At 43.1% G+C, this 15,642-nt stretch overlaps 1 protein-coding gene across 9 annotated transcripts in view; it reads left to right on the top strand.

Annotated features, from left to right (window-relative positions):
* The window catches only part of PHACTR1 (phosphatase and actin regulator 1), a 308,828-nt gene that overhangs the window by 268,936 nt on the left and 24,250 nt on the right, over positions 1–15,642 (top strand). The window lies entirely within an intron of this gene.

A 15,642-nucleotide genomic window follows, 5' to 3' on the forward strand; every position in this document is an offset into this window, starting at 1 on the left:
ATATAGGATTAAGTGTCTTCTGGACAAACGTACTAAGAAAGCAAATATACTTACCATTACACCTGATACAATATGTAAGGAAATGTGGAATTTTGCATGTTTTCTCTAAGACATAGTGTTAATACGAGGATCACTTAGAGATGAACAGGGACTTTTTTACCTACATGCAGAAAAGTTACAACCGGTCTTTTAGAGGCAAGCGTGGATGAGAATTATGCTCATATTTCAGTGCACTGGGATTCATAAGCACTGTGCAGACCACATGTGGGGATTAAACTAAGTCCTTAGCCTCAGACCTCACCATGTAAAATGACCATTTACGTTAATAACATTAGTGAAGAGGAAGTGCAGTAGACCACATCAATGTGTCTCTTAAGTATGCAGCCTGTAATATTCATTGCTGGCTTTTCTGATGATAAATAATTTTCAAACCAGCAAACTACAGAGAAAGCACGTTAACACCAAGGTAAATTCAGTAACCTGGTTCTTCACTGACATCCCTGAATTCAGGAGGCAGCAACACTAATGGTTAATGACTAATTAATAAAATAAGCATTCAATATATTGTATTTGCTAAATGAGCAAGCATCTGTAACATCAGGCTGGACTATTTATCCTGCAGAATAGCTGAGTTTTTCAGCATGCTGGGAAAGTCTTCACGATTTCCTTTGTTGCAGTAATCAAGACAGAAACGGTCTTCCTGCCTCCCTGCAATCAGCTGGCTTTGATTTAAAAGCTAGCCTTGCAAGCAGGAGACCCTAATCTCAAACAGCGGGGGCTGAAAAGCCTTCAGTGGGGAACAGGAACACTGCCTGGACCAGGGCCCCTTCTCTTGCACATGCACAGGGACCTCAGTCACCTGGTGGGATGATGGATGGCAGCATTTAAGGGACCTCAGTCACCTGGTGGAATGGCAGGTGGCAGCTCGGTTGCACCCAGGCCCTGTGGGGGAGCGTGCAGGGAGGTGTAAACTGCAAGTAAATGCTATCCTCAGGAGGCCCTCACAGAAGCTACAGGGAAAGGTCCCTGGCCACATGCCATGAAGGTCTTTTCACGGCCCCGTCAGCTGGCCCACCCCCAGCTAAGCCTGCGAGCAGCGTGAACAACGAGCCTCTTTGGACTGCTTGGCTGCACTGGGAGTTGGAGCACCCGAACTGTGATCCCTGGTGTTTCTAGAGCACACTCTGCCTCAGTGCAAGGCCTTCCCTGCCCCAATATCCAGGTTTCAGCTGCAAAAGAAAGAGCGCAGGCAGCGCGTCTGACAGGAATCAGTTTGTCTGGAGTCAGGTTTACGGACACACTGCAGCTGCACATCAATCTCAAAGTGGGGAGCAACGTCCCTGATGGGAGTTTGGTGACTTCTTGAATCTCCCCATCAGGGCATTCTCCAGCTGATCCCAAAACCTCCCTCTGCTCCTTTCAGGAGAAGGAGTGGCTGATGTCCCAGGGCCAGAACATCCCCAGAGACTCCTTCCCTTTTCCTAGGTAACAACTGAGTGTAAATGCATGGTGTCCTTCACCCTTGGGTTGGGCCAGAACCATTAGCCCTTCCCTTGTTTGGGCAGACATATATGCTGAGATAGAGAGACCTGGGCAATTGCAGGAATCATAGAGCTATGTGATTCTCCACCATCCATTTCATCTTCCCCCTCGGACTAGCAAAGAAAATCTAATGCTCTACTGCAGTTTGAAGAGCTGCCAACATTTTGCACTGCACTGTTTAATTCAAGCTAGTTAAGGGCTCCATCATGTTTTCTAATGTAACACGACCGATGAGAAAAGGCTCTGCAGCAGTGAAAAGATACGATTTTTGCCTCTGAAACCCATCACGTGCAATACATTTTTGGGAGATAGATACTTTTATTTTTTGTCTTGACTGATTCTTCCCTTCAGAGTCTTTATCCTGTCTTGTTTCTCCTTCTATTTCAATCGTGCTAGTAGTCCCCCTCCACCCCACCCCAGTTCAAGATACTGTACAGCACTTGGCCTCAGTCTGAAAGATTTTGGAGCAGATATGAAGACAGTGACAGGGAAATGCAAGGCATCAGTGGGGGAATGAATACTAGGCATCACAGCTCACTTGTCTCAGCGTCCTCTCTGATTGTTGCGCACTTGGCTGCCTCAGATTTGATTCTCCCACCTGCCCATCACTGTACCTCGCCTTTGTCTCAGTTCTGTGCACTTGTCACTAGACATGTCATGTTTTAACAATTAAGGCATGTGTTAAAATCTTGAAGAGAGAACAATGCTGCCTCACTATTCAGTGTAAAAGTATATCTGAAAGGATGAATTTGACCCAGCAGTACTAAAGATTTAGTGCCACCTTTATATTATTTAATGTTTCTTTGATCGATCATGACAACTGGGAGAAGTGCCCAAGGACTGGAGGAAAGCAAATGTCATTCCTATATTCAGGAAGGACAACTCAGGGAACTGTAGGCCAGTCAACCTCACCTTGATCAGTGGGAAGATGATGGAGGAGCTAATCATGGAAACCATATCCAGGCACATAAAGGACAAGAAAGTCATCAGGAGTAGTCAAAATGGATTCACAAGTGGAAGTCATGCTTGATGAAGATGAACTTCTACAATGAAATGAGAGGCCTGGTAGACAAGGGGGGAGCAGCAGATAGCGTCTATGTAGACTTTCAACATTGCCTCCCATAAGATCTTCACAGTGAAGTTGTTGAAGTATGTGTTGAAGTATGTGATGGATTGAAAACTGTCTGAATGGCAGACATTCACACAGATTCACACAGCCCAGAGGCTGGTGATCAGTGGCATGAAGTCTAGTTGGAGGCCAGTAATTACCAGTACACTCCAGCCGATCAATACTGGGTCCAGTTCTCTTTGACATCATTCATTAATGATCTGGATGATGGACAGAGTATACCCTCAACAAACTTGCTGATCACCCAAAACTGTGAGGAGTGACTGATGCACTGGAGGGTCACGCTGCCGTCCAGAGGGACCTTGACAAGCTGGAGAAGTGGGCTGACAGAAATCCCACAGAGTTCAACAAAGGCAAATACCAAGTCCTGCACCTGGAGAGGAACAACCCCATGCACCAGTATATGCTGGGGCCCAATCAGCTGGACAGCAACTTGACAGAAAAGAATGTGGGGGTCCTGATGGACACCAAGTTGGATGTGAGCCAGCAACACACCCTGGCAGGGAAAAAAAGGCTAATGGTATCCTGGGCTGCATTAGAAAGAGTATTGCCAGCAGGTCAAGGGAGCTGATCCTTCTCTCTGCTCAGCACTGCTGAGGCCACACCTGGAGAGCTGTGTCCAGTTCTGGGCTCCTCTGTACAAGAGAGATATGGACATACGGGAGATAGTCCAACGAAGGGCCATGAAGATGAATAAGGGACTGCAGCAACTCCTGTATGAGGAAAGGTTGAGAGAGCTGGGACTGTTCAGCCTGGAGGAGAGAAGGCTCGGGGGATCTTGTCAATGTATATAAATACCTGAAGGGACGGTGCAAAGGGGATGGCACCAGGCTCTTTTCAGTGGTGCGTGATGACAGGACCAGAGGCAACGGGCACAAAATGAAGCACAGGAGGTGCTATCTGAACACCAGGAAACATTTTTTTCATTGTGTGAGTGACCAGGCACTGGCACAGGTTGTCTAGGGAGGTTGTGGAGTCTCCCTCCTTGGAGATATTCAGAAGCCATTTGGACACAGTCCTAGCTCTAGGCAGCCCTGCTCAAGCAGGGGCGTTGGACCAGATGCCCTCCAGAGGTCCCTGCCGACCTCACCCATTCTGTGGTAGCACAAGGCATCAAAAGAGCTGACAAAGTCTTTGTATATTAGCAACATCTTTGCCTTTTGACGTGCATGATATTTGTTGGCTTATTTTTTGTGTGCCTTTGGCAGTGCAGAGTGGCCAAGTTCTGTCTCAGACTTTCCCAAATCCTGACTCCTTTCACTTCCACCAGTTGAAGGTTACTGTGCATGTGTGCCATAAAGCTTTTCTGATCCAATCCTTTACAAATTTCTCCTGCTTTGGGTTATTGCACAATGGCTGTGCCGGCATAGACAATTTAGCCAGGTCACAAGCTCTGACAAATGCTTGTCTATGACATGAAGACCATAACAGTGTCTGGCTCACTTCAGTTCCAAGAGACTATGGGGTTAGCCCTTGAGACTAAAGTCCTCCTACTCCACTCCATGGAAAAAATTACCAGTACTCAGTTTCTAAACAAGAACATCTCACAGGCATGCTGTATTCACATGGAAATCAACTCCGGACGCCCCACTTCTGTCAACAAACATTTCTCTCAGCCCTGCACCTCCACGTCCCCTCAGTCTACCTCTGCCATACCAAAAAACCCCCGGAGTCCCAGTTTCACTTCCAAGAGTTTTTCAAATTCTTTGTGCCCTTGTATAGCTCTTTTCTCTGTTTCTAGCTATCCGAAGCAGAACCTTAAGATCTGCCTTCAAAACTTTCTGTCTCAAAACTGACAACAAATGACAATTTATTGTTCTTTCTCAGTTTGGGGAATTGGGAGCTTGCTCGTCTCAGAAACATCCCAGCCGGCCTGCAAAGGGTGCTCTCTGGTATCTGTACAACAGCACTCATCTCTAATAGTGCAGACTACAGCAATGTTCTAACGGCTTTAGTAAGAAATAGGATGGAAGCAAGTATTTGATGGACATTTTGCCAAAAACACTGCTCACAGGATTTTGAAAAGCTGACAGTGTAGTAGTTGTGAGACATTTTTTCCCCCTCTTCCTTAGCAGCTGGTGACCATTAGCTGGGCTCAGCAGCTCACCACTGCTGTCAAGCAGGAGCAAAGTTGTTACTAGCACGAGGTAATCTCCAGTCATGAGAGTGGGCTTAACACCCAGTAAACTATAAGGTACAGATGTAAATTCAGTATGCTTGTAAAGCAAAACACAAGTCCACATGGCTGTGGCCGGTGGGGGCTGGAGGGAGGGACTGAGAGAGTGTGTTCTTTTGCTTCAGCTCAGTGCTGATGCATGAGAAATTGCATGTTTTTAATCATGAGGTTGAGAAAAGCTAGGAAGCAGGCACTGTATCTGTTCCCCCAGACCATCCCTGCCAGCGTGTTTTAGTGCCAGTCTGCAGCCTCTCATAGCAGTTTTACCAACACTTCGTGCCTCATTGACACACGTTCAGAAGAGATTTTGTCAGGGTGACTGTGCTGATTCCCTTTGCTACCTATCTCCAAGCCCCCTCTCCTTGCCTTCTGCAGCTGGATACGCAGAAAACAAGTGGATGCCACAAAATCAGGGCACTGAAAGCCCGGGACAGAGGTATTTCAGTCCTGGCATTTCCCTGAGTGTGCTCTGCAGGGAAATCCAGGCTTCTCCTGTGACATGTCAGCAGCCATGAGCAAACAAACTTTGCTCCACTTGCATACCCAATATTTTAAATATTAACTCTCTTCAGCCTCTCTGCCTGAATGCCAGCTATATAAACTATTCAGACAAGTAAGGAGCTCAAAAAACAATCACCAGTTTAAGGCAGTCCTTTTTTAGAGGACAGACAATTGCAAAAATGTGGGTTTTAATAGCACCCTCCTTTGAAATGTCACAGCGAAGACATTTACAATACTGTCCCAATGGGGTTTGAGAAGTGTCTGAAGTGTAAAGGAGTAATGACTCTTCAGGTCAGCTGGGCCAGGAACAGATTTATCTCTCATTTTGTATAAGGGAGATGGAAGATGTTGTCAGGCATTCCCTCCCCCTCCTTAGTTCAACATCAGCTCTAATTAAGGAAAAAAAAAAGAAAAAGCTACTGGTCTCCCTCATCACTGATTGTGATAATGAAGCAGGTTTTTACATTGATAAAGTGTCAGGGGGAGCTGGGGAATGTGCAGGCAGGAGTACAGGCACCTGATATTAGCTGGATAACAAAGAGTGGAGAAACTTCAGTAGGTGTTGAACCGAGCCCTCAAAAGGGGGAAGATGTAAAAAGCTGATGTCACACTATGCAGACGACAAAAACCAACACTGCACCCTGTTCAGTGTATCACGTAGGGTTTGTATGTCTCTCTGGAAGGGTTTTGTTTCATGGGGGTTTTTTGTTTATTTTGAAGTTAAGAGTGCTTGCGTGGAAATAGGATCTTTGTTACTTTGGAGATTATTGATTCCTGCTGCTAATTCCTTATTCAATGTAATAAGCCTCTTTGTAACATTCCATTTGTTTTGCTGTGGAAATACTTATGAAGCAACAAAAAAAAAAAAAAAATTATCACTTTATGGTCCAGATTTAACCTCTGGGTAATTATGTGCATCTCAGTAACTACAAGAGAAGAAAATGCAGATGGGACAAGAATTCTCCTGAGGAAAAAAATACCTTGTCATGCTTTTAGGCCAGTAGATTTAAACCTAAAGATGATGATATAACTGAGCAAATTGTGTCTAATATCTTGTCAAAATAACAACTGTGTGGTTTCCTAAGGCATGGGGTTTTTTAATTGTAACCAGGTGACTAATTTCTTTTTCTTTTTTTTTTTTTTTTTTTGCCATTTTTGGTATTTTCTGTCTCTTGATGTTGCATGAGATGCTACAATTTAAAAAAAAATATTTCTAGGCTTTGCTAATGCTTAGAGGCAGTGTCAGTGTTAAATACACACCAGGTGGAAGGGGACAGGTTGTGTTCTTGAACGAGGTAGGAATTTATACAATAGAAAAATCTCTGGGTAGGGTGGTGAAACATGAAATTCTCTAGAAAGGTGAGAACTGACTTTGCAAACAGTGATGCAGATAGAAAAGAATCAATATTGTAAAACATATGCAGAGACCCAGTCTGATCAGCAGGTATCACAGATCCAGATGTGACCATTAAATGGCCAGGAATGACCCAGACATCTGCACTGCAGCTGGCAATGTGGCTACTGGAGAGAGCTCTCCTTGTAGCCTGCTGCAGTAGATTTGTGCTTGTAATTACTGTAGCAGTTACTGCAAGAAGAGTTGTGTCTACTACAGTTGATTGAATAAGGGAGTTTTTGCATTCGGTATTCAAATGGAACAAAATAATTAACAAGTGGGATAGGGAAAACTGAATAAAAATAGCAAATTGAGGCATTAATTTTTTATTACAAACTGAAAACTAGCATTTCAAGTCAGAACTAAGTATTTTGTCAAATGCATTTTTTTTTTTTTGTGAAACCCAACCCTAATTCTTAATCTTCAAGTGAACATTTTAGGCCATAGCCCTTTGCAGTAATTCACTGGAATTTATCACCTGCCTTTCATGCAATCTGGGGGTCTGAAATCCCTCTGGCACAAAATAGTTAATTACTCTTAAAGTTCTCAAATTTGTTAATTTCCAGGAATCTTCCACTTCAGTAACAAGACAAAGTGTGGGCACCATGCTATTTCCTGTACATCTTTTTCTCCTAGAAGGTGAATTATCGTGGATTTGAAATGCTGACACTGCCAACTTCTGTTATCAAAGCATTTATTTGGAATTCTTGTATTGTGGTTGCTCCGAGTCACTAAGTATTTTAAGTTTTGATTCATTTCTCAGAAAGTGGATAAGATGCTTTTTTTTGACATTAGCAATGTAAAGTGCCTGTTTGGAGATGAATTTGATTTCTGCAGTATTGTTCATTTACCTTTCTTCATGCTGGCATGGGTAAAATGGTCTATAACAAACTAACACAGTTAGGGCATATACCTAATTCTCTCTCCGTTCTTTGAGTGGTCTGTAGTTGTTGCAGTAACAGAGGAGGGTTTTTCAAGTTGGCCATACAAGTGTTGAGCTTGCCGTCTGCAAGCTGGTGAAGCTCCCCACCCAAGTTTCCCTCATAAAAAACACCACCTTTTTGCATCTTTGACTGAAATTTGTCATGATAGTCACAGATTATTTGGACTGCCAACCAAAATTGTTTTGTTTGTGTACATGTTTAAATGTCCCTGGCTTGATATTTTAGGATTACAGTTGTGTTAGTGCATATGTGAATAAGAAGATAGGATGTTGTTGTTCATATATTATCACCATGTAGTCACTGTGGTCCACAGAGACCCATCAGGAGGTCTGATCTTCATGTTAGCTAAAGATAGGGAAGACGGTTCCTCCATTACATGCTTCAGCCCTTAACCCTTCCTCAGAGCCAGCAGCTGTTTCTCAGAGGAGGCAAAGTTTATGACAGCAAATTTCTCAGAAGAGGACACCTAGAGGAGAGGGGCGCTGGGAAAGATCAGTGGGGTTTTAGAGGGTTGTAGGAGCTTTGGGGAGTGGGGCTGTGTTCCCGTGTCATCCCTCAGCCTCCCTCCGTAGTTTCTTCCCTGGCCCCACAGACTTTTTTCCTGCCTAAAGCATTGCTTCCTCGCTCCATCCCAAGGCCACCACACATGCACAGGAATAAACGCTTTATTTCTGTTTCAAACCATGCTCAACCATGCAAGGAGCCCTGAGCACCAGGAGCTGGCATGGTGGAATATGCCAAGAGGGGAGGGGGGTCCACTGTTCTGGCTCTTGCTTGGAGATGCCTCTGCTTTTAGGAGTGTAACTTCTATGGTAAGAAGCAGCCATGTGCTGGAAACTAGAGGGGTATCCCAAATTTGTTTAATCCAAGTTGCTAAAAACACCAGGGAGTGGTGTCACCACTCCAGTCACAGCTGGCTTGGTTGGGTGACAGAGAGCTGAAGGGGTCTGGGCCCCTGCCTCAGGTCTGTTGTTTGGCAGAACGGTCATAGGATAATCCAGGAAGCCCTGCAGCAGCAGAAGACTGGGGACATCTTTGCAAATATATTAATGGCGATCTGGTCTCCTACAGATCTTCCAAATACAAGGTTACACCTCAATACTGAGTTAGTGCAGAAGATGGCAGGAGAAGCCTCTGAAGACTAGTGTTTGGAGGAAAAGGATATTGTATTTAACCAGAAAAAAGTAACTCTGTGAGGAGTAAGGCAAATAATGTTTCTAAGGTTTAGCATCTAGATCTTTCCTTCAAAAATGCACCTTTAAAGACTCATTGCTCTATGTTTGTTCACAGACACAAAACCACTTTATTATAGAGAGAAGAGATTTTAAAGCAAACCAGACACAATAATGCCTATACATAGCAAGCATATCTGTTCGGCTCAGATTGATTTTTGTGGTGCCATTTTATTCAAGTCTTTCATGGATTGACCTTGAACTGTGAATTATGATCTCTTTAGCTTTGTACAATCAGCTTTTGGTTCAATATTATTACTTTCAGAGAAGTAAGTGTCTTCTCACAAAGCTGTACAGACAACAGAAGGACAATCACTAACATTTTAGAACATTTTTTTCTTTATTACAATGGGTCCTAACATCCATCTGTTTTTTCTGGCATGCTTTAGATTTTCAACCAGCATTTAGTACATTTTTCCCTCTGGATTTCTAGTACTCAAAAATATCCCATTTTTATTGTTCCAAAAATACATTCTTCAATTAGATACATAGTAAATTCCATCCTCTAAAAAAGATTGCTCTTTGTTTCCTAGTGCAGTTGTTGGATATTTTGTTCTTGGGATTAGGGATAACAGATTTGAGAATTAATGCTGCAAAGCTCATGTGGTGTTACTATCTTAATTCCACCATGCCCTTTTTTTTTTAAAATCATTTAAACTTGCATGATCATATTTTATGTGAACATTTGGCTAAAAGATTTGATGTTAATGAAAACAGTACGCTAATGAAACAGAGGAGGCTCCATTTTAGAGCTTGAGGTGTGAGACATGAGCTTGCATCATCTTGCAGTGTTCCACATGTCAGTAGGCATTCTGCAGTTAGTAGTATTGAAAAGGGGGCTGAAAGCTGAATTTGTGTGTCTAGCACTTTATCTTCAGAAAAGAATAAGAAATTAAGTAATTCCTTGGGAAAATGCAGGTGTCTGCATTGTGGTACTGTTGTCTAATGAAACACTGATGACTTGGGTGTGTCATTATTCACACAGCTATAAAACTGTTTCTACTCAGAGTCATAGGACTATCTAGTCATTCCTTTATTTCTTTTAACAAAATACAGAGTTCATGGCCCAAGATGTCTCTGCTTTATTGGGGCATTTTAAAGAAATGTGTTCTGTATATGATAGAAAAGATTTTAACTTTATGCAGACATAATGAATTGTCAAAATCTACATTTTGAATACGCTTTTCTTTCCCAGGAGACCTAATCTGGGCAGCCTGTTCTTTCTCGGGGAGCTTGTAACTTTCCCAAGAGTAAATCAAAATCATAATAAATCAATCCCTCAGTCAGCTGAAACAGAAAAGACTGCATTATTTGAGCTATGAGTCAAGAATGGATTCACATGGGCTAAAGAATGAGAAAATAAATTGGTCAGGTTTAGAGTTTTAAACAAAGGGCCAGCTTGGTTATATTTTTCACTATCCGCAGATGCTTGAGCAAGCAGAAAATTTGCTGATTAGTTTTCTTAAAAATCCTCACCGCAATCTAGACTAGGCGGTGCTTTAAAGTTTATATTGAAGCTGTTTCACAACACAAAACCAAGTCTGGGATACGCATAATTTTGGGGGGTAGTAAAAGACTGCTTAAAGCCTAAATTAAAATCTGAATAATTTTAGTTGAAAATCTGATTTTCCTGCAGAGCCCAGCTGGATACATGACTGCAGATGTGTTGTGGGAATTGTTATTCGGTTGGTTCGCGTGCCAAACAGCTCTGTATTTCTTGGGGTGCACTAGGAAGAACTGCTGAGCAAAAGCATTGCCTCTCTCCTCCAGGACATGAGACGGTTGTAGCTATGCTGGTCCAGCCCAGGGAACAAACTGGGATGCTGAGGCAGCAGAAGTGCTGTGCCACTAAGGCACCATCAGAAAGTACTTAGTTCTTCAGCTAATACTTACTATTTTTTTAAATCTTTACCAAAAGCAAGCACTTCCTACTGAAACTGATTAACTAGTTCTCATCTAAACTCTGTCTCAATGGTGCTTCACCCTTTTTCCCCAGGATGAACAGGGTCTCTGCCCACTTTAGTCTTCTCTAGTCATTGCCACAGGCTTCTTTATAGCTGCAGAAGCAGAAACACTACCCTCTCCCCGGGGTTGAGTGTTTAAAATCAACAGAGAAGTGGAGAGCAGTCATTATATGGTAACTGAATTGTGTGGTTTTATTGCCTTAATTTCTCAGGAAAATGAGTTATAAGGTGTGTTACCACGACTGATACCAGGAGACTTGTCACACAGGAAAGAGAGCTTAAAAGAAGAGATAATGTATCCTACAAATTAGCCAACATCTTAATGGAGTCTAGTACTGGAATTTTAATGGTGTAAAACTCTTACATTTTCTTCTTTGGGTAGGGATTTTCTATTTAATACGCCTTCAGTTTATTCACTCATTGATAAAACTGTATTTAATCCCATTTTATAAATTCTGTTAGGAGAAAGACAGTTCTCTGTAGACCCTATAGTCTAGCTGGCAATATCTGGGCTGATACTTCAGAGAAAGTGAATCTCCAGGCTTACAAATATTTTTTCCTCATTGTGCAATACGTAAGGAAAGGAGGTAGTTCATTCCTGCCCTCTGCTAACAGTTAACTAGCAGAAACAAATACAAGATTTTCTTCTCCTCCATTTTTCTCTTCCTATTTTCTGGACCTGGCATGGGAGTGCAAAGAGCCCCTGGTAGCCTATACTTCATCCATATTGCTTTGCTATCAGCATTATTACAGGGCAAGGCAAGCTAAATTAAGCAACAGTAAGACTCTTTACTCCCATTGAATTTTCCTCATGTCGAATTATATAGCTGATGTAAATCAGCGCAGTTCTACTGGCTTTGGTCATGCTCATTTATGATGTCAACTAAAGAGCAATGTGACAAGTAATTCTTTGTAGCAGCTGGCTTCTCATGTGCCCAGGTCAGATTTACTCCTCTCTTAGAGCAAGCTCTAGGGTGGTATGAACACACTTGCAACTGAGTAAAAACATTTGCATCTACAGAATAAATTCAGGAGTTGCTCCAGAGGTTATACCCCGCTGTGCTCAGCAGTTATTTTACATCAGGGTGACTTAAGTCATTAGGAATAGCTGTGTGAGCGTGCCTGTGCTCAGACATGTTTTGGTGATGTTCTGGACACCTCACCATACTGCTGCGTGGCCTGTTGTGACCACCCGTGACCTGTTTGCCCATCAGTCCTGCTCTTGGGTCACGTGTACCAGATGTCACCATTGAAGCACTGGAGAGCTGCTGGGTTCTGCCTCTTGTATCTGCAAACACTGAGAGTTAATAAGCCTGGCAAGTATACGGGGCATCATTTTCCAACAAGCCCTGTACTATATACAGCCATTATACTTACGGATGACCCCATACTAAGCTCTTAAATTTTATTGTCCTCTGGGCAGAGGCAAAGATGAATTCCTGGTACCCAGAAAGCATATCCAGCACCATCCTGTTCATGTAACAATGTTATGTATTGACCTGCTCTTTCTCAGAGCTCATCCACAACAAAACAAGAGATGAAGGAGAGAAAACCCATAACTCCTAGGACAGGACAGCCTAGGCAGCCAGGAGCACCTTGCTTCAAAGGTGGTACCAGCCAGAAGGGCTGCAACAATCTGACCCTCAGCCCCACAGCTAGTTGGCCACTGTCCTGAGAGTCCTCTGGGTATGGCCACACTACACAGCAGGGTAAGCATCACTGTGTAGGCTCTTCATTTAAGTGTTTTATATTGCCTGGGAAGATGTACAGCCAGTTTTTCCTTTTATTGCTCCTGCAGGATGCTGCCACATGGAGCAGAAACTTCCCATTCTGAGTTCTCAGTTTGCTGGGCAGGCACCAAGCAGTAGCATCCATCAGTGAAAATGCAGCCTTTCTTTCCTCTGGGTCCCTGAAGAGATTACACCCCCCACCAGCCAATATTTTATGTCTACAGCAATTGATTTTGCATGATTGTCCCTCCTGCCCCCAAACTCCTTCTCATCCGCCATGATGTGCCTAGCCCAGAGCAAATTAAAAAAAAAAAACAAAACCAAAACCATAAAAACCCAAAACCCAAACAAAAACCCCCACCACATAATGTCCTTACGAAGAGCTGCTCAGGTCTTGTATAGTTCTAGCACAAGGACTGTGGTGCATTTTGATCATGCAGGGAATTAATTCAGAAAATTGGTTTGCTGTCAAGTTTATCTTTGTAAATGTGAGCAAACTGTTTTATTTTTCACTGGCAATCTCATTTGGATATTATTTTTTCAGTGAAATCCTAGCAAGGCTTCCTTAATGTCACCATAAATCTTAGTAAGGTTTCTTTGTAGTAAAACCTTTGTCAGTGTATTAACAAAACCACTATTAACAATATTGCAAAAACATACGAAGTATAAACCAGGCAATACATTGCAAAGCACAAATTACAAAAAATAAACTTCCCTATCCCCTTGAATGCCTGAAGCTTATTGCAAAACTGCATGAATGGCACAGTGGAAGTCAAGCATGTTCACACAAGAGATTTTAGACACAGAAAGTGCTGTTAAAGGTTTGTACTTTTTAAAGCCTGCCATGCCTGTTCCTTGGCTAGACACCCATCCATGCTCGTACAGCTCCATGAAACAGCCGGAGTTACCTTTCTGATCAACAGTAGCGCCGCACATCCCACTCAATTCTCACAGTTTTCAGAAGCAGGTCTGTTCTTTGCTGTTGCACCACGTTCCTTCCTCATCTCCATTTTCTCCTGTTTATTCTGATTGTGCTGCTAATGAGACAGTTGTTTCCTGACCTCCGGCCTCTTGACAGCCTCATGCAGCCCCTGTGATGTTAAATGCGATAAGGCACAGCAGCAATCCAGCAATCAAACCACTGAAATCAACCTCTGCAAGCTAGGTGGGCTTCATTAATATTTTCTTATTCTGGGCAGCACAGGAGGGAAGGTAGAAGGGGGGAGGTATCATGCCCAGTGTTTGCCAAGATCAGAGCACACAGGAGATGGTATACTGAAATTTGGTGTGAAAAAAACCTGTATCTTTGCAGCCATGGTAACAAAGCAATAACTGCTTACATTTCTTGATTTACAAGATCTGTAACTAGTATCAAGATTTCGAAAAATGGTAACGTTAACAGCTGTTCAACATCTGGCAAACCTAGAAGTTAAGAGGCAAGAAAAAGGAACTAAAATAATGCTCTTCTGAGGAGCTGCTGGAGTTGTTAGTAAAGCCCAAAGATAGTTTGGGGGCAGAAGTCATTGTAGCAGGAAGAGAAGAAATGAAATTAAAAGAACAAGAGACCAAGAAACAAGATAATTGTGAGGTCTTGGAAGGGAAGGACTGGGGAAGGGGCTGGGTTTTTTGAAGAGCTCATCAAGGAGGGACTCACAACAAGGGAGCAGGAGCAGGCTCAGGGAGTCCAAGAGGATGATGGAAATGGGGATTAACAGCAGTTCATGGAGATGAAAGCAGACACTGGTACTAGAGGCCAGGAACCTCCACAGCTCCTATTCATTACCTTCTTCATCCTCCAGCTGTGCTTCACTGCTTGCACTGTAAGGACTAGGCATGATTTTGTTCCACTACAAGGGTACCTTATCTTTTCCTACTGCCTAAGTCTTGCTATTAAAAATTCTGAGGTTTGTAAGAGTCCAGAAGCAATCAACAACCCATGAATGCAGATAGCTTGAGATCTCCAGACTGAATCTAACAAAAGTGTCATGGCTTTTTCTGCCATGTAAGTTCATCGCTTGAAAATGGTGGTCATCATTTAGGCAGGAGCACTCTGCACCTATGTAGATAGATATAACTTCTGCCTTTTGTTAGAAATGCTCCAGTGTGAACTGTTCTTGACAGAACTGTTAGCTGAGTTCTTCAATCCCCGTTTTCTTGGAAAGAGGAGGACCTTTTGGGGAGCATTCTCTTCACACTAATTTCTCCTTTTATGTGTTGTGTGATGCTTGTTTCTATAGAAGCAGCCACACACTGGATGGCTGGAGTCTGTCCTTAACATCCCTCTGATGCATCCTCTTGAAAAGCATCACAGCGCAGTGGATTGAAAACATTTTATAACTCAATTCCTGCAGACACACACGGTGGGGCTAAGAGTGGCAGCTTTTTCTCTTTGATTCTCATGCACTGCTAGAAATAAAGTAGTTTTAATTGCTTCATAGTCTTAAGGTGAAGTCTTCCATTAGCAACAGCTACTGTATCTTAAAGATGGTAATAGCAAGCACTTGAATAGCACTTTCTGTCTTCAAAGTACTTTGCAGACATTCTTTACTTCTGAATTAAGGATGAGTTTCTGTCCCTTTCAACACTTTTCCAATGAGATAAGTGTTCAATCTGCCATGGCAAAGAGACAAAGCTAATGACTTCAGATTCTCCACTGGAACAGGGCTGTGTTCTGCTGTTTTATTTTTGTGGTGTAAAGTGGCCCCACAGGACGTATGGCTGCTCTCACCTCTGCTGGTGGAAATCTTCAGGCTATATGAAATCAGATGCCTGTAGCGCTTCTGCCTTCATACAGGTAGTGTAGCAGGTGGGCTCCTACCCACCCCATGCGCTTCAGCCCTGTGCACCGTGCACGATATGAGGGACAGGGGTATTGAACGGGTGCACAGGTGGACCCCTGGCTCTGGAGAAGGCTGGGGATGTGTGTGCATCAGCCCGTGTTGTGAGGAGCCGTTGTCAGACATCCCTCATCCAGCCTTCCAGAGACAGCCCCATTTCAGTGAGCTTCTGTGCCCCGGGTCAGGGGAAAGGT

The sequence above is a fragment of the Balearica regulorum genome, chromosome 2 (genome assembly GCF_011004875.1).
Source record: "Balearica regulorum gibbericeps isolate bBalReg1 chromosome 2, bBalReg1.pri, whole genome shotgun sequence".
Taxonomy (NCBI): Eukaryota; Metazoa; Chordata; class Aves; order Gruiformes; family Gruidae; genus Balearica; species Balearica regulorum.